Source organism: Myotis myotis, unplaced genomic scaffold (assembly GCF_014108235.1).
Source record: "Myotis myotis isolate mMyoMyo1 unplaced genomic scaffold, mMyoMyo1.p scaffold_m19_p_5, whole genome shotgun sequence".
Lineage (NCBI taxonomy): Eukaryota > Metazoa > Chordata > Mammalia > Chiroptera > Vespertilionidae > Myotis > Myotis myotis.
The window spans coordinates 242080-258444 of NW_023416357.1; the positions used below are offsets into that span (position 1 = coordinate 242080).

The window sequence follows — 16365 nt, forward strand, 5'->3', positions numbered from 1 at the left end:
CCTGTGCCTTTGTGGGGGGCAGGCGTGTTTCAGGCGTGTTCCAGCCGTGCCTGCGTGCTAAGGCCGTGTGGCCAGGTCCGCACCTGGAAAAGGCTCCACCGGCCGATGCGGAGCAGGAGGAAGTACAGGAGCCTCGCTGCCTTTGGGACTCGCCGAGACGACAGCCCTGCAGAGGGTCCCGTGCTGCCAGGGGGCACTGAGCCCCTTCCCTTCTTCCGCCTCGTGCCCTTAGTGTTCGAGAAGCGCTCTTCCCATATGGCACAAAACAGGGCAAATCAACAGGAAGCAGATTCTCTATCCTGCCAGCACTCTTGTCAGTGCTCTAGGAGAAAAATAAACCCTCAAGGCTGTTAAAAAAGGAATGGAAATGTGTTACAGTGTGGGCAGGGATGCCGTTCTGAGATAAGGACAAAGCCTGGAGCTGTTTGTGGAAGCCTTTATTTGAGAGTTTTTCATCCTTCTTGGAGAATCCTGGTGAGTCAGTGCTATGAAAGCAAGGCCCTGTCATGGGCAGTCATTGCAGTATTTCAGCTTGGACGCAGTGGGCCCGCGGCAGGAGGTAAACTCTGGGGCAGCAGCACTCGGCTGCTGGCATCGTTGGAAGTGGCTGGTCGAAGGCGATGTCTGCTTCCCGCCTGCGGACAGCAGGGGTCTCCTGGGCTCCTGGGCTGCTGGACTCAACTGTGTGAGTCGGGTCCTACTCAGTGTGATGGGAAGTCACTGGAGGGCCGCAGGCAGGGTGACGTGGCACGTTTCTCACGTTTCTCTAGGTCCCTTCTGGGCCGGTGGGAACGGAGTGAGTGCTGTCCACCTGTCAGCTCAGGACACACGGGCAGACAGCCCTGGGGTTTCCCTTGGAGCTTAGTTGACACCAATAAATTGTATCCAGTGACGCAGGTCGAGCAGTTGGGTTACAGTCATCCCGCCGTTGCTTCCTTTAGAGCGGGGGTGGGGAACGCAGGCCCGTGGGCCGTGGAAGGCCCCAGAAATCACGTGGTCTGGCCGCCAGGGCATGGGGTGAGTTAATTAAGTGTTTGGCCCACTACAGCGGCCAAGTTTTAAGTTGATAGTCTGTGTGACCCGAGATGCTATAAATATCCAGATGGCTCTGGGCAGAAGAAAGGTTCCCAGCCCTGATTCAAAAGAGCAGGAGGGACCTCTCCTCGTGCCCACGCGTGGGCCCTCCGACCTCTGCGGCTGCCTGGGCGTCAGTGCCCGGCTCTGCCAGGCGCTCCTCCGGCTGCACCACTGTCCCTGCGTTTTCCGTTGCTGAGGTCTGTGACACCGTTCTTTCTTCCTGCCCGGGGCTGACGGCCACATCCTGACACTGACGTTCCTTCATATTCTTTCAGCTGAGCCCTGTGGCTCTGTGTTCCAGGCCCGCAGGGAAGCCCGAGCTGTGTCTCAGGAGGGAAATGTGCAGCCGTAAACTCCTCTGTGGGAGAGAAAGACAGACCCACTCTTGGTGTCGCTTCCCTCTTTGTACATCTATTTATTAAGTTTGGAGTGTAAGCAGGTGAAAATAGCTGTGTTTGACCTGTTGGAAAATGGTCAGATGTGAATAATTTTTTAAAGAAATACTTTTATTTTTTTAAAAAAAAATATATGTTTTTATTGATTTCAGAGAGAGGAAGGGAGAGGGAGAGAGAGAGAAACATGGATGAGAGAGAAACGTGATCAGCTGCCTCCTGCATGCCCTCTACTGGGGACTGTGCCCGAAACCCAGGCTTGTGTCCTGACTGGGAATGGAACCAGACCTCCTGGTGCATGGGACGATGCTCAACCAGCTTAGTCATGCTGGCCGGGCAGATGCAAATAGTTTGTGTCAACAAAAAATTGGGGGAGGAAATGTCAATATTGAATATGAATAATACTTTTTCCATTTTGCAATGTTTTCTCTTTAGATGTTAAAATCCCATGTCAGTGCAATATTCATGCTAATAACGGGCTGATGGAAATGACAAAGATCCAAAATGGAATTGTCTTGTGTTCATGAAAGGGTGCAGAGAAAATGTCCGTAACTGCTGGCTGCCCAGAGCACGTCCCACTTACAGGAACCGCTCACAGTGACGTGTCACGCCCACAGAGCAACCCGGCGCTCAGAGCAACATGTCTTTGAGGTCTCAGCCATGTTCGCTGCAGGGAGATGGCAGGGGTATGTTTTAGATCCAGACACTCGACTCACATAGTTGACCACAAACTGTTAAAATGTCTGAGGTCGACTAACACACCTGCAGAGGCAGGAGGGACGGAAGGTGGGCTGAGCGGGAGGCGAGAGGACCGGTGGGCCGTGTCTACACTGCCTCTGCAGGAGTTTATAGCAGACGGCCTGGCGTGTGGCCTGAACAGCCTCCTGCTGGTAAGGTTTGCCCGCGGCCTATAGCAAGGGCTCCTGCAGAAAGGGCTGGGGACACAGACCTGCGGCCAGATCTCCACAGTGTGAGCGGCTGGCAGCCCTGCGCCGGCTGGTGATCCTGGACGCGTCACCTGCACGTCTGTGCTTCGGTTTCCCACGACGCCCCGAGATCCTGGTGACACCCTCGCTCAGGGTTGTCACGAGCATGCAATATGGAAACACGCGTGTGTGGGACCGTACCGCCCGACTGAATACTTCCTGGTGGCTTCTCACGGGTTTGACCTCAGGAAGGATGAGCAGCTCAGCTGGAAGCCCCGTGTGGCAGGAAAAGACCTCCATCACCTGCCAGCAGGAGGCTCTTCCTCTGGGGTTTCAGAGGAAGGGAAAGCGTGGGCCTGGTTTTACAATCCCGTTTATGATTTTCACAATAAATTGTGTTTCAGCCATGATCACAGCAAATGGACTCTCCCTTGTTGTCCAGCTCTAGGAGCGTTCATTCATGCCTGGAGCTGTGTAGCCACCACCACATCCAGGGAGAGAACCGTGGCATCTCCACACAAGCGCCTCCTCCTCCCCAGGCCCTGGTCTGTCTCCATCGCATCGTGTGGACTTTCTGAGAAGCTGTGTCAATGGAATCACGTGTTATGTCACCTCTTGAGAGCGACATTTTCCCCTCAGCTCAGGGGCTGAGGGTCACCCAGGGCCTGCACCTACCAACTGCGTGTCCCTGTTTACCGCTGGGCAGTCCACGTGCCAGCTTGCTTATCTCTCACCTGCTCAGGGATTGGAGGAGGGAGCTGTTAGAAACGCCTGTACACATACTACTGAGATTTCAGCAGAGACACCAATGATATAAAACCATGTCAAATTCACGCACATTTTCAGTAGGAAAACTTAATAAAAACGTGGTTTGCTGATATTTTTCTTCCTTAACTTAAAGGAGATATGTGTGTGTGTCCCTTTTGAGTTGTTGCTATTTGTCTTTTCTATCCCAAATGTAACTTGTATCCAGGCCTTCCCAAGGCCTAACGTCCTGGAATTCCGACCACCATGCCTGTCTCCTAGGATTGACAAGGCCTCTTCCTCTTTCAGTCTGAGAGCAAGACTATTGCTAGTGGTCTCGCCAGGACCATCGAAATAACCTCCTACAAAAACAGCTTTTGACCAAGGTGACCGCCCATGTCTTTGCTGAGAGTTGAGAAATAACGCAGAGCTGTCCCCGTGTTAGGAACTAGAACTGAATATGACAACAAGTCCACATAGGCGTGTTTTTCCTGTTGGGCTAAATAAAGCTGCCGTGACTCTCGAGTGTTTCCTGTAACCTGCGGGTCAGTTAACCGATCAGCACTGTCCCCGGGTTTGCTGGCCAGGCAGTTCCATCGGTTTACTCTTCTGTAAAAGAAAATGTATCACAAATTGTTTCATTCCCTTGGAACATTTTCTCTGGCAAATGAAGCCAACAGTTAATGGATTTTCCTTCAAAACAGAATCGACCAGTGTGTATCTAAAAGCAGCAGGGCCCTGGCTGGTGTGTCTCCGTCAAGCGTCATCCCAGGCACCAAAAGGTCGTGGGTTTGATTCCTGGTCAGGACACATGCCCCGGATGTGGGTTCCGTCTCCTGTCGGACCAGACACAGAGGAGGCAGCCAATGGATCTTTCTCTCTCACATCAACTGTTTCTCTCTCCCTCTCATTAAAATCAATGAAAACATCTAAGTAAAAATATGAACAATAGGCACCATGGTTTAGATATCGAGAAGGACAGGGCCCTGCTTGGGAGACCGCGGGCCTGGGCAGAGTCAGTGAGGCTGCTTTGATCCGGGGAAGAGTCACAGGGCATCCATCTCACAGGCGCCTCACGGCTCTGTTGTCGCTGCGTCCAGCAGGAGACTTGGTGTCACGGCTTGAAGTCCCTTGGGGAGGCTGTGTCTTTGATTTGTAAGGTTTTGCTCGTGTAAAGAATTCCTTATGGAAAATTGCAAGCACAGGAAAATAAAAAGATAAGAGAAAGGAGACTTATAGTCGCCCTCAGTACCCTTTCCAGTGGAGATGCCGGGGACACGTCCGGTGAGCAGGTGGCTGTGGGCAGTGCTTGCGTGGCGGGCACTGCCGGCCTTGGAGAGGGGTCATGGCTGTGATCACGTGGCCAGTCCCTGTCCCTCCGGGAAGTGCCAGTGGTCATCACAGAACTGACCCAGGCCCCCTGCTTCTCACCGAGTCTGAGTGAACTCTGTAAACAACTTTGGAAACCAGTGTCTCATCTGTGGAACTCACACTCTGTGTCCCCAGACCACAGCACACGGGAACAGCAAGCACCCACTGTGGGAAGGAATCGTCCGGAAGGGTCGGAGGTCCTGGTTTCTTGCCTGGGCTCTGCTGTGTCCTAGTTTTGGACAGTTGCAGCTCATTTTCTATAAAGTGAACCTGTAGCCAAATGTTGGTTAAATCTGTGTGTTGCCGTCTAGTAGTGGTGACACGGGGTTAAGTTACTTGACTAACAGGACTTTGCGTCCGTCATGTTTGAAGGGTGACAGCAGAGGTGGTGGTGAGAGAGCACGTGGCCATGTCGGCTTCTGCCCAGGCTGCGGAGCTGTGGTTTCCCACGGCCCTGAGCTGAGCGACGGCTGCAGCTGCCTGGGGACGGGGTCTGTGGAGGTTGTTCCGGGACAGGAGGCCGATAAACCCGCCTTCCCTCAAAGCTGCGGTCAAGCTTGAGGTCCGCTTTCTGCTCCAAGTGACTGGACCCGGCTGTGGACATACAGCCTTTCCCGCGTGTGTGTCATTTAAGGGACTTTTCCTCACTCCTCTTGTTGGGGTCCTTTTTCGTTGCTTCGTTCTCAAACCCTAACTTGGCAAGAGGGTCGGGCGGTCACACAGCAGAGGAATGTGCCAGCCGCGTGGACCAGGTTTTAGCAGAAAACAGCGGAGCCAGTCACTCCAGTTAGATGTTTGTATCAGCTTCCTATTAACTGATGCGTGACTTACACCTGGAGACCCGCACCTGCACACGTCAGTGTAACGGGCACACTTACGTTTTCACATGTGTCTGTGAACATTCTTCCTTCCCTGGTGTCCACTTGTGGGCTCACACGGGGCTCTGTTGCAGGTCCCGGGTCTCGCACGGTGGCTGCAGCATGGCTGGTCGTGTGGCCCAGACCAGGGCACTGCCCCTGCCCCTCCTCCTGCTGCACAGGGAACCGGAGGCGTGGCCAGAGGAGGCCACCTACACAGTAATGGAGACCTGCTTTAGTATCATCGTTTCCCAATGAAGGAAGCGGAGTGTGAACGTACGTTCGGGGAAGGTCTTTATCTCCTCAGGGCCCAGTGGCCACGTAGGGACTGGCTACCCTGGGTGGCACTGCTCTCACACGACTTGAGCTACAATACCCGCTGTGGTGCTCCAGGTCTTGGTTCTGCAGGCAGGCCGACCCGATTGGATCCTGGCCTCGCAATTCAGTAGTTAGTGACCTTGAATGAACTGCGCAAGGTCTTCAATTTCCTCATCTACTTTCAGGACGAGTAAACGAGATGCGGTAACATGTTCACACGAGATGCGGTAACATGTTCACATGAGATGTAACATGCTCACATGAGATGCGGTAACATGTTCACACGAGATGCGGTAACATGTTCACATGAGATGTGGTAACATGCTCACACGAGATGCGGTAACATGCTCACACGAGATGCAGTAACATGCTCACACGAGATGCGGTAACATGTTCACATGAGATGTAACATGTTCACATGAGATGTAACACGTTCACACGAGATGCGGTAACATGCTCACACGAGATGTGGTAACATGCTCACATGAGATGCGGGAACATGCTCACACGAGATGCAGGGCACAGGAGCTCAGCCAAGAGGAGTCATGTCTTGGCTGCAGTTGTGCACAAGTGAGGGGACTGTAACTCTGCTCTTCACACACGACTGACCCCAGCCCGACACATCCCGGCAGCTAGGGCGAGCGTTCCCTGGAGCGAGGCGGCTGCACGTGGGGTGGGAACACCCCTCTCTCCCAGAGGAGGGAGCGAGTGCGTGTCCCGGAGACGCAGGCAGGGCGGGCGGAACATCCGGGGATGCACGGGTCCAAGTTGGAGAGGCAAGTGGGCCTCCAGTGGGAGCGTCCACGCGTGTAAGGCAGGCGCACACCTGCACACATTGCACAGCCTTGACGGGGAGAGAGAGCCGTGTGTGAGTCATCACTGGTTGTGGACACAGTAGACTGGGTTGATGCAGAGATGTCTGTCTTATTCTGGAATGTGATGATTTAAGTAAGTTCGTTAACCCTTTGTGCGCCGCAGCGGCTATAGACACGGGGATGGTTTCCGTTTGGACATGGGGCAGTTAGCTGGGCAGGAAGCTGGTTAATATCTGTACTCGTATTTTCTTGCCTCCACCCCTGGTTGGTAAAGAAGGGAGTCCCACAAGTCCTGCCGTGCCTCACGTGCCTTAGCGCCTTGTCAGCCCTCTGTCATTCATCAACAAGCCGGTTAATCCCGGCGTGAGCCATGGCGTGTCACACGGCCAGCGCCATTTGCGTGGCGTGTAGCCGCTGGGTTGTGGCTCACAGTGATGGTGAAAATAAAGGCTGAGAGGGGGAGCACGTGCAAGTGTGGGCTCGGCTCATCGCGCTTCCTCCACTCAGTTCATACGCCAGGTTCTGGGGGGCAGTAGGTGAAGGAACCCTCATCCATCGCGTCTCCCCAAACCCAGTGACCTTCGAGCCCTGTGTGGAAGTGCACACGTGTGCCTGTGCACGCGCATGTCTGTGCACACGTGTGCCTGTGCATGCGCATGTCTGTGCACACATGTGCCTGTGCACGCGCATGTCTGTGCACACATGTGCCTGTGCACACGCGTGCCTGGGCTGGGGAGTGTGCTCGGGATGCGCTGGCAGGTGGCTGGGGAGCAACCAGTCTTGTCTCCAGTGCAGACTCTTCCCAGACAGTGTGTGGGCGCCGCCCATGCTCCCGCTGCTGGCTGCAGGGTCCCACGGTGCCATGCGCTTGGCCAGCCCACATGTCCTCGGTACCTTCATGGCTCTCCCCTCACTGTGACCGCCCTGACTGTCCTCTGTCCTGCCTCCGAGATGAGATTGCCTCCCTCCGCTCATCCCCCTGGGCTGCTGCAGGGACCCTTCTAACCTGCCCACGTGACCGGCTCTCCCACTAGCACCCTTCAGTGGCTGCCGTGGCCTCAGGTGAGATCCAAGCCCTTAGCAGAGGTGGCCCCGCCCACTCCCTGCCTCACCCACCTCTTCTCTCTCTGTCTGCCTGAACCGTGACATGTGCAACAGCTTCCCTGGTCCAGACGCTCCCTGTGCCCTGCTCCACCCACAGCCCCCCTTCCTCCTGTTTCTCGCCTTTACTCCGCGAGTTCTCATTGAGCGTTCCCGGCCCCCCCTCTGGGGCCCCACGCCCCCCGGGCTGCTACGGTCCGCTCTCGCCTCCCATTACCTGCAGATCCCGTAATGAACTATCAGTGTTCGTCTCGGAACCTCCGTTTCCCCGTGACACCCCCACGGGCAGGTAGCGTTTTTCTCTGTGACTTTCTAATTCCAGTGTCGGTTACAGGCCGGCACATGCCAGGTGTTTAATCAATTACGAATGAACAAACACCCAAGAGTCGGTGGAAATGGCACAGCCGCATAGCTGAGAGGCACCGGAGCAAAATGTGAAACGTCCCTCGCGGCGTCCTTACCGTTCAGGGTCTAAAATTGCAGGCGCGTCTGCCCGGGTCGGGTGGTTCGGTGGGGACGCAGCGGGTGGACAGACGCTGCTCGCTGCCCAGGGTCCAGGGCAGCCTGTTCGCCAGGTCCTGACCTGCAGCCTGAGCAGGTGCGGACACCCGCTCCTGGCCGCACTGGTTCGCACCAGGAAGTCCACGTGCGTCCGGCATGGGCACAGCCCATAATAGTCTGCATCGAGGAGTAGCCCCGTGCGTTAAAGGGAAGGTGGCATTCTTTTGTCAAAAGCCAGACGACAGAAACAGTGCCTGGTTTCTGGGCACTACAGGTTGCCCACTGAATTGCAGTGGTTCCCTCGGTGCCTCAGGCGGCGAGTTCTGATTGTACCTGTTTGCTGCGTCGGGTCAGTGGTGGGTGGTCTCAGCCGGGCCTGGAGGTGAGTGCCTGCCTGAGGAGCTGGTTGGACAGCAGGTTTGCTGCCCCGTCCCCACTCCTGAGGCTCCACTTGGGACTGGGACAGCCTGAGCCAGGCTGCCCTTGGACTGGGCTCCATAGCCAGGCAGAGCCGGCCCAGCTGACACTACCACGTCGGGGAGGCAGGGTCGCGGCCCAGCCTCGGTGCCCGGGGCGCAGGGTCACGTGGCAGTGGAGCTGAGGCTGGGTGAGTGGCCGTGCCCACAGCCTCCCGTGGTCTCTGACGGCTCTGAGCGTCGGTGGCTCCGAGATGGGACGTCGGGGTAGAGGCAGCTTTGTTCCTAGACGTGCGCACCTTCCCGACGAGGAAGAGCAGCTGGCACCCTCCGTTCCCTCTCCGGGCTCCGAGTGTGGGGCGCACATCCCCGGCCTGGCCCACGAGGCTAACCACCTGGCCGCCTGCTCGAGTTCAGAGGGTCAGGGAGGCGGAGCCTGCGTCAGAGGAGAGGGGGACGGGGCTCCCCGTTCTACACGGGAATGTCCGCTTCTCACAGTGAGGGAGCCTCTCCTGGGAGTCCTGTGTCTGGCTCGGTCTGCCCCCTCCGCGTCCCCTTTCCTACCGCAGGACCCGTTCTCCTTGGTGACGCAGGCAAGAGTCTTGGCTTCCGAGGAGGTTCCATAGAGATTCCAGATAAAGACATGCACGCAGTCTCCTTTCTCCCCTGTAACTGGCCCAGCGCTGGGTGGAGAGCTGCCAGCGACGCTCACGCCCTCAGCGGACGCAGCGCCTGCCTGGCTGCGCCAGGAGCCGAGCCCGGCTACTCGGCACTGCTCCTTCCTCTGCCTCGGGCGAGTGACAGGCTGTGTCTCTGAGACGATCAGTGTTTGTGGGGTCAGAAGACATTTGTCTTTTGAGAAGAAGTTTCTGGTCAAGTCCCGGAACTGCCCGGTGCCCTGGAGGCCCCCCTTCCGGGGAGGTGCCGGCGGAGGCTGTCATCCTGGCTCCATGGCCCCGGCCTCCGAGTGAAAGCAGGGCCGTCAGGGTGTCAGACATGGAACAAACCGTGCTGTGATGTCCACCAAGATCCAAGGAGGAGATTGAGGTTCTTTTTAAGTCATATTGACAAGAACTTATTGTTAGGAAAAGAGTCCGGTGTCTAAGTATTTCCCAAGAGATATCTAGCCGACAGGCACGAATAATGGCACGGGCACTCCCGTTGCCGCTGCCATGAACAAGCCTCAGAATGCGGCATTCCCTGCACACCAGTGGCTGCCAGGGCTGCGGAAGGGACTGCTCTGTCGCGGAGCCTGCACACTGGGCCACACACACGTGGCGAGGGTCTCCGCTGGACTCTCCTAGGAACTCGATTCACCCTCCCAGGGCTTTGTTGTTCGCTTTCTCGGTTGTTATTGATTTTGCACGAGTATCTGTTGTCACTTTAAGCAAGGTGGGCTGTCTTTCCCTGGAGAGCAGGCTGCCTGGGAGAACACACCCATGGCTGTTTCTTTGGGGGCTGAGTCGTCACGTAGGGGCGACGTCTCACACTGGACCCCCTCGTGTTTGTTCCTGTTTAAGCAGCCGCCTCCTCCCTGAGCCTCCTGCGCAGTGACTAGGCCCTGTGTCCGCCCCACACCGAGGTCAGCTGTGACTTTCCTGGGCAGCAGGTGCGAGTGCAGCCCGTGGGCAGCTCCCGCCATCACCTGCTCCCAGACGTGGGGTGTGCTGAGTTCTGATAACGTGAACGTCGCTTTTGCCTTTGACTGAGTTTCGTTCCTCGCATTTCTTCCTCTCTCTCTTTTTCATCTTTCTTTTCAGAACTCACTTCTCTACAGAGATCCATCCGTACTTGGGTTAGTTCAACAGTCGTGTGGTAACGTGCTGTGACATGCTATGGATTTCTCCGTGTGAAATGCTGATTCCATGTGTTCAGTGTGGTGTGTAGTGTTATTTGTTAAATCTAAATATGTTAGATTTGTTTAAGGAAAAACTATAGTTCAATTTATGAAATAGTTGATACTCTTGTGGAACTTTCCTTCAAAGCAAGACATTATGCTTTTTAAGAATTACATCTAAATCTTAAGTAAATTATTACTTCTAATAAATAATAATAACATTTATAAATTGACATGGTTGACAATGTTGGCCTGTTTAGGGGGACAGTAGCTTCCTCTTTTTAAAAAAATATGTTTTTATTGACCTGAGAGAGAGGAAGGCAGAGGGATTGAGAGATAGAAACATCTATCTGCTGCCTCCTGCACGCCGCCTACTGGGCACCGAGCCCACAGCCCAGGCCTGTGCCCTGGCCAGGAATCAAACCAGTGACCTCCTGGTTCATGGGTCAGTGCTCAACCACTGAGCCACACCGGCCGGGCAAGGTCATTGCTCTTCTTTCTTCCTCTTCCTGTGCAGTGGTCTCCACTTTTCAAGTGTCTGGTAAGGGCTCAGGGCGAATGAGAAGTCACATGTTATGAGTAAATATCAAAGTTGCTTTATATGCCAAACACTTTAAATGAAACTGAATTGAGAGGACAATGGCTGTTTGCATAAAGGGTGAGTTGGTATTGCTCTGGGAAGCAAACAGTACATGCTCACTTCAAACCTGACGGCGCAGACACCTGCGTGCACTCCCCTCCCGTGTGCTCACCTCACGCGCCTCACACACCACACCCCACAGCACACGAGGCGAGAGGACAGGAGTCGCAGCAATATTGCATTTTGCAAACATTCGCCTCTTGAACTTGGGCATTGAAGGTAAAATTAGAAGTTCATTTTGTGAAGTAAAGGTTCCAGAGAATTAAGTCTAAGGAGAAAGCTGTAAAGGAAACTGCATATATGGTTTGGGGTCTAGGAGCATCCCAGGGGTCCCGCCTGGTGCAGCCAGCAAGCTCAGTGCTGTGATAAGAGAGGGGGGAGGGGGGGAGGGGAGAGGAAGGGGGAGCGGGAGGGGGTTACACCAATTAGATGCTGAGTCACCTGTATTGTGCACTTGACTTTCCCATTGAAAGAGGGTGTTGTCTTTGAATTAGAAGAGGGGGGTGCACATCGCAGCCCAGTCGTGGGGCAGGACCCAGCGCTCTGGGAGGAGTGACAGGGTGCTCGCTGCCCACAGACTCCCCGTCCTTTCCCAGCTCCGCAGAGGCCCTGTGGGTGCTGTGAACACGCCCCACCTCCCGCGCTCTGATGCCTGTGGAGCCTCTGACGGGCGACCTGGTGAGGGTGGAGCGGGAGGGACAGGCCCGGTCCCAGCTGCTGCTCTGGGTCAGAGAGACGAGTCACACAGGCTGAGCTTTGGAAGAGGCTGCAGCGTATTAGACGTCGGAGGTGGCCAAGACCCCCCCCCCCCCCATACGTCCCTCTGGTGCAGAGAGGAGCGCAGACACCGGGGTGTGGGCGCCGGAGACGGCCGGTCCCGAGTGACGCAGGAGGCACCACCGAGCCCCGAGGCCTGGGATCCGGCCACTCCTGTGGGCTCGGGGGTGATCCTGCTCCTCAGAAACGCACGGTGGCCTCGGCAGGGAGCAGGGAGGCGCCCCAGGGAAGAGCAGCGAGACCCGGAGGGGAGCAGAGACCCCGCCCCGTGGAGCTGGGTCCTCACCGCAGTGGGGGCCTCAGTCTCCCCACCAGGAGTCAGACTTGATAGCCTGTGCCATCTCCCCAAACACAAAAGCCGTGGTTTTATACCGGGTTAAGATTCTAAAGGCCCCAATTTAAAACCTCTTGAAAACACTAAGGAAAAGTAATATAAGTCCCCCTAGAACTTTCCAGTGATGTTGGCGGCCTCTTTCTCCAACCCCTTCCCAGGCCTCACCCCCACACACCACCTTCCTGCACACGCACACGCGATCTGTGTGGGGAACATGTATTGTGAGCGAGAAGTCAACGCTCCAGGCCTGGGGTTATTTGCTACACACGCGCATCTGCCTTGACAGATACCCTGTCAGAAAAGCAGCACCGAGAGTTTATTAAAACGCAGCTGCTCCGGCCCCACACGGGCGGATGGCGATGTGGGGCTCAGGGGCAGGTGTCAGCTTAAAAGTCCAGAGGAAGGGGTGCGGCCGCCAGGCATTGCCTCTGATGATCAAGTCGCAGCAATTCAGAGCCGATTCCTCTCCCTTGAGCTGCTCACAGGCAGCGACACAGGTTCCCTGACTCCCTGGGCCCAGTGGGAAGCTGCTCCACCCAGAGCTGACTGCTGAGGGGTGTGGGGGCCGGGGCGGGGGGCAGCCCTGCCTTCCCCGCTGGCTGGTGGGCAGAGCACCTCGGTGGGGACCTTTGGTATCAGACGGCCGAGGGGTGGGATGTGCCAGGCAGAGCAGATGGGCGCTGAAGGGTGGTATCCGGCCCTGAGGCGGGGGGAGACCAGCATGACGAGAGTAACTCTGACGGGTCGGCCAGCTTTGCTCACTCCTGGCCCTGCTGTGTGTCCATTTCACACGAGGACCCTGGGCCAGTGAGCTGACAACAGCCTCCCGGCCCACAGACACGGCCCGTGCCCAGAGCCTCGTTCAGAAACAGATGTGCCCACGTGGCAGGAATGTCCCTGGCGCTCCTGCTGCAGGCTTCTGCACCTCCTCCTGGCCCAGGGCCTGCCTTTCCGCCGGAGTCTCCGTTTCCCTCCGGTTACCTGCTTGTCCACGTCTCAGGTCAGCCGCGTCACCTCATGCCAAAGAGCTCACCTGCAGCTCACGGGCTCCAGCAGCCGAGAGCCTGAAGCAGGGACGAGGGAAATAACTTGGGGGCGTGTGGCCTCTGGGCCAGGCTCAGGCGTGGGGTACTTTGTCCCAGGCCAGTGGTTTTCGGCCGGCGGCCCAGGACTTGGTAAACACAGAGCAGCGCCTGCTCTGTGTCAGGGCACTGGCCCTTCCCCTCAGGTTGTCAAATAAAAGCGACAGCAGCCAGCACAGCGGTAGCGCCTGGTGCGAACGAGTCAGATGGACAAAAGGTGTCATCTGTGTGTCATTCGCTGTGTGCGAGGAAGAGGTGGGGGGGCTCCGGGCCAGAAGGGGCTCTGATCTAAGGAAGGATGTGCTGCTGCCTGGCTGGTAAAGTGCATGAAGGAGCCTTAACCCTTAGTTATTGTCACTGCCCAGCATGAGGGCTCTGGAATCCACGCCGGGCGGGCTGTGGTCCAACACCAGCTCCCAGAGGGCGGGCGAGGGTGCGAGCCGGCTCACGGGCGCACGGGATTAGGACGAACCACAGGCCACGCCTCTGCAGGGCGGCATTGAGTTGCTTAGGGACACGTGGTGGACATGGAAGCCGCAGACCCGTGGTGGGGGGCTGGCATGCTGGCCCTGTCCCAGCGAGGTGGCTCCTGACTGAGGTTCCGTAGTCATCTCTCCAACACCAGTACGGAATTTACCAGATTTTCCTAACCCTCAGGCCTCCCTTAAAGGCACAAAATAAGAGCTTTGAAATGGATTCTGCTATAGAATCGCTTCGCTGATGCAATAAGCCAAAGGGGGGCTCCTGGCATGCTCTCTCTGCTCCGAGTTCAGGTTTGTCCAATCTGCTCGCTCAGAGCGCCTGCTGTGTGTGCCAGTCCGTGCCAGGCGCCTCGGGGTTCAGAGAAGTTGAGGGGCCCACTGCGGGGGAGCGTGCGGTCCCAGGACGGAACAGCGTGTCTGCAGCCATTTAGGAAAGAGATCAGATGTCAAACGCAGGTCAGCAGATTAGAGTTCAACCCCCAACCCCTACTTTCCGGGTGTCTGAACCTCGGTCCGAGTCTCTCTGCGCGCTGAGGATCACGGCAACCACCTCTCAGTGTCCACAGGGAGGGCTGGGTGCCCGGAGCGAGATGACCACAGTGAGGATGAAGCAGCAGCAAGCAGCACAGTAGGGCCTTAGTTAGAAGCACATCTGTGAAGTGTGACCTGAGCCGGAGGAGATGGGAGAAGGGAAAGCGCCCGGCAGATGGAAACATGGAAAAGGTCTTACGGTGAAGAAGGACGAAGCCGCGCCCGAGGGTCACAGGATCAGACGGGCCCGTTAGAGAGCTCAGCCAGGGGCACGCTGGTGGTCAGCGCCAGGCGCAGTGTCCGCCCCCGGCCTGATTCGGGCATCTCTGCTGTGCGATGGACGAAACCCAGGAGCCCAGGGCTGTGCCCTGGAAGGGCCCCAGGCTCATGTCCCAGGGACTGTCCTGACGGTTGGGTCCTCCTGTGCTCAGAGGCCACAGCCTCAGTGCAGCAGTGGACTTAACGCGAAAGGTCACACGGGATTAGGGTGGCTAACCCCCCGACGTCAGAGCTTGTCCGGGATTGTGGGGAGGCCCCTGCAGTCTGAGGGCCCTTACAGAGGAAGGGTGAGTGATGTGACAAGGACTCCCTCCTCTGAAATATCTAGCTCTGAACACAAAATAATAATGATCAATGATTCAAAATTGGCCCAGAGAATATATAAAAATGCCTTTAAATTATTCTAATAAAAGTATAGTTGCTGAACTGACAGATTGTAGCAATGATGGTTGTTCTTATACTTCTGAGCAAGTTGGTTAATTTAGTGAACGTGCACCCGCTGTGGTTGTGGGCACAGTCTCTGCGGCTCTCCCTTTGACTCCTGTAGCCGCGTGGCATCGCGCAGATGACGATGGGTTGGTGCCAGCTCCGTGAGGACAGTGAGGAGGGGAGTAATGTCCTAGAACCACCCCAACTGCTTAGGAAACGGACTCCCAGTCAGGCCACGTCTTTAGAATGGGTGGGTCGCGACTCGGTCACAGTGGGCGTTGGTCTTGCGAAGAGAGTTGCACGTCCCTCCGTGCGTGTGCTGACCGCTGCGGAGCGTCCGGCCCCTGCAGTCCACGCGCTGGCCGCCTTTCCGTCCATCCCCGCCGCCTTCCAGGAGGCCTGTGCGGACTCGTGTCGGGGGGAGCGTGGCCTCATCGTAGGGAGGAATCCAGTCAGCGCTGACGCACAAGCCAAGAGCATCTTCCCAGCGTCCTGTTGCCTCGCCTCTGGGTCATGGAGCCGCGTTACGATCAGCCTCACAGCACGGTCCGTCCTTGTGTGGAGATTCCGCCGAGGAGGCCCCGGGGATGTTGGAGAGACTTGTTGTTGAGTTTGTCAGGTTGTTGTTCAAGGGACCACAGGCCGAGTGGCTGGAACAGTAGCAATTCCCATGTCACAGTCCTGGAGCTGGGAGCCCAGATCAGGGTGTGAGCAGGGCTGCGTCAGGCCTCAGGCTGCAGGCGCGTCTTCGCCCTGTGTCCTCTCTGTCTCTTGTCCAGTTCTCCTTTATAGAGACCCCACATCCTGGGTTAGGGCCATCCTAGCGACCTCATTTCACCCTGAGTACCTCTGTAAGACCTTTCCCCAAATGAGGCCACGTTCTGAGCTGTTGGGCATCGGTAATCCAACATGGGGGCACAGAGTTCACCCCAAATGCTGGACTTGGAGCCAGAAATGCCTGGGATAAAAACCCGCCACACCGAGTGGGGAAGGAGGGCCCGGGACGGCTCCCCAGCCAGCGGCCGACACCCACAGGCCAAACTGTGGGGACCTGGAGAAGGAAGTTGATTTCGGGAAGATGTTGGGGCAAACCTTAACTGAAGTGAATGGGGGGCATTTCTTTGAATTCCTTCCCGATGCTGTGCCCCCGTCAGCCCGAGCGCCCACAGGCCAGGGCCGCAGCCACGTCTCGGCAGCGGCCACGCGGGCTTCTGTCGGCTGTTCCCGATGGAAAGCAAGTGCGTTTCAACCTTCACCCTCAGAAACTGCAGGAAGAGACGATATTTTGATGAAAAATAACATAAAATATATCAAAGATAGAAGCAGGAAATCTGAAAGGTCGTAGTTTCTAAATATAAAAGTCCTTCCTTTGGAAAATATTCTAACACGATTGCTTTGCCAGGATTGCACATGCACTTTACTTTTTAACTTTATTCTTATTGCTGACACTATTGCA

General features: G+C 56.4%; 1 long non-coding RNA gene across 1 annotated transcript; it reads left to right on the forward strand.

Annotated features, from left to right (window-relative positions):
* The first annotated feature begins 232 nt into the window (after window positions 1-232).
* On the forward strand, window positions 233-3275 carry LOC118656372. Its single transcript, XR_004967588.1, has 2 exons — window positions 233-685; window positions 1905-3275. It is a non-coding gene; the product is annotated as an uncharacterized LOC118656372 (long non-coding RNA).
* Window positions 3276-16365: the final 13090 nt, after the last annotated feature.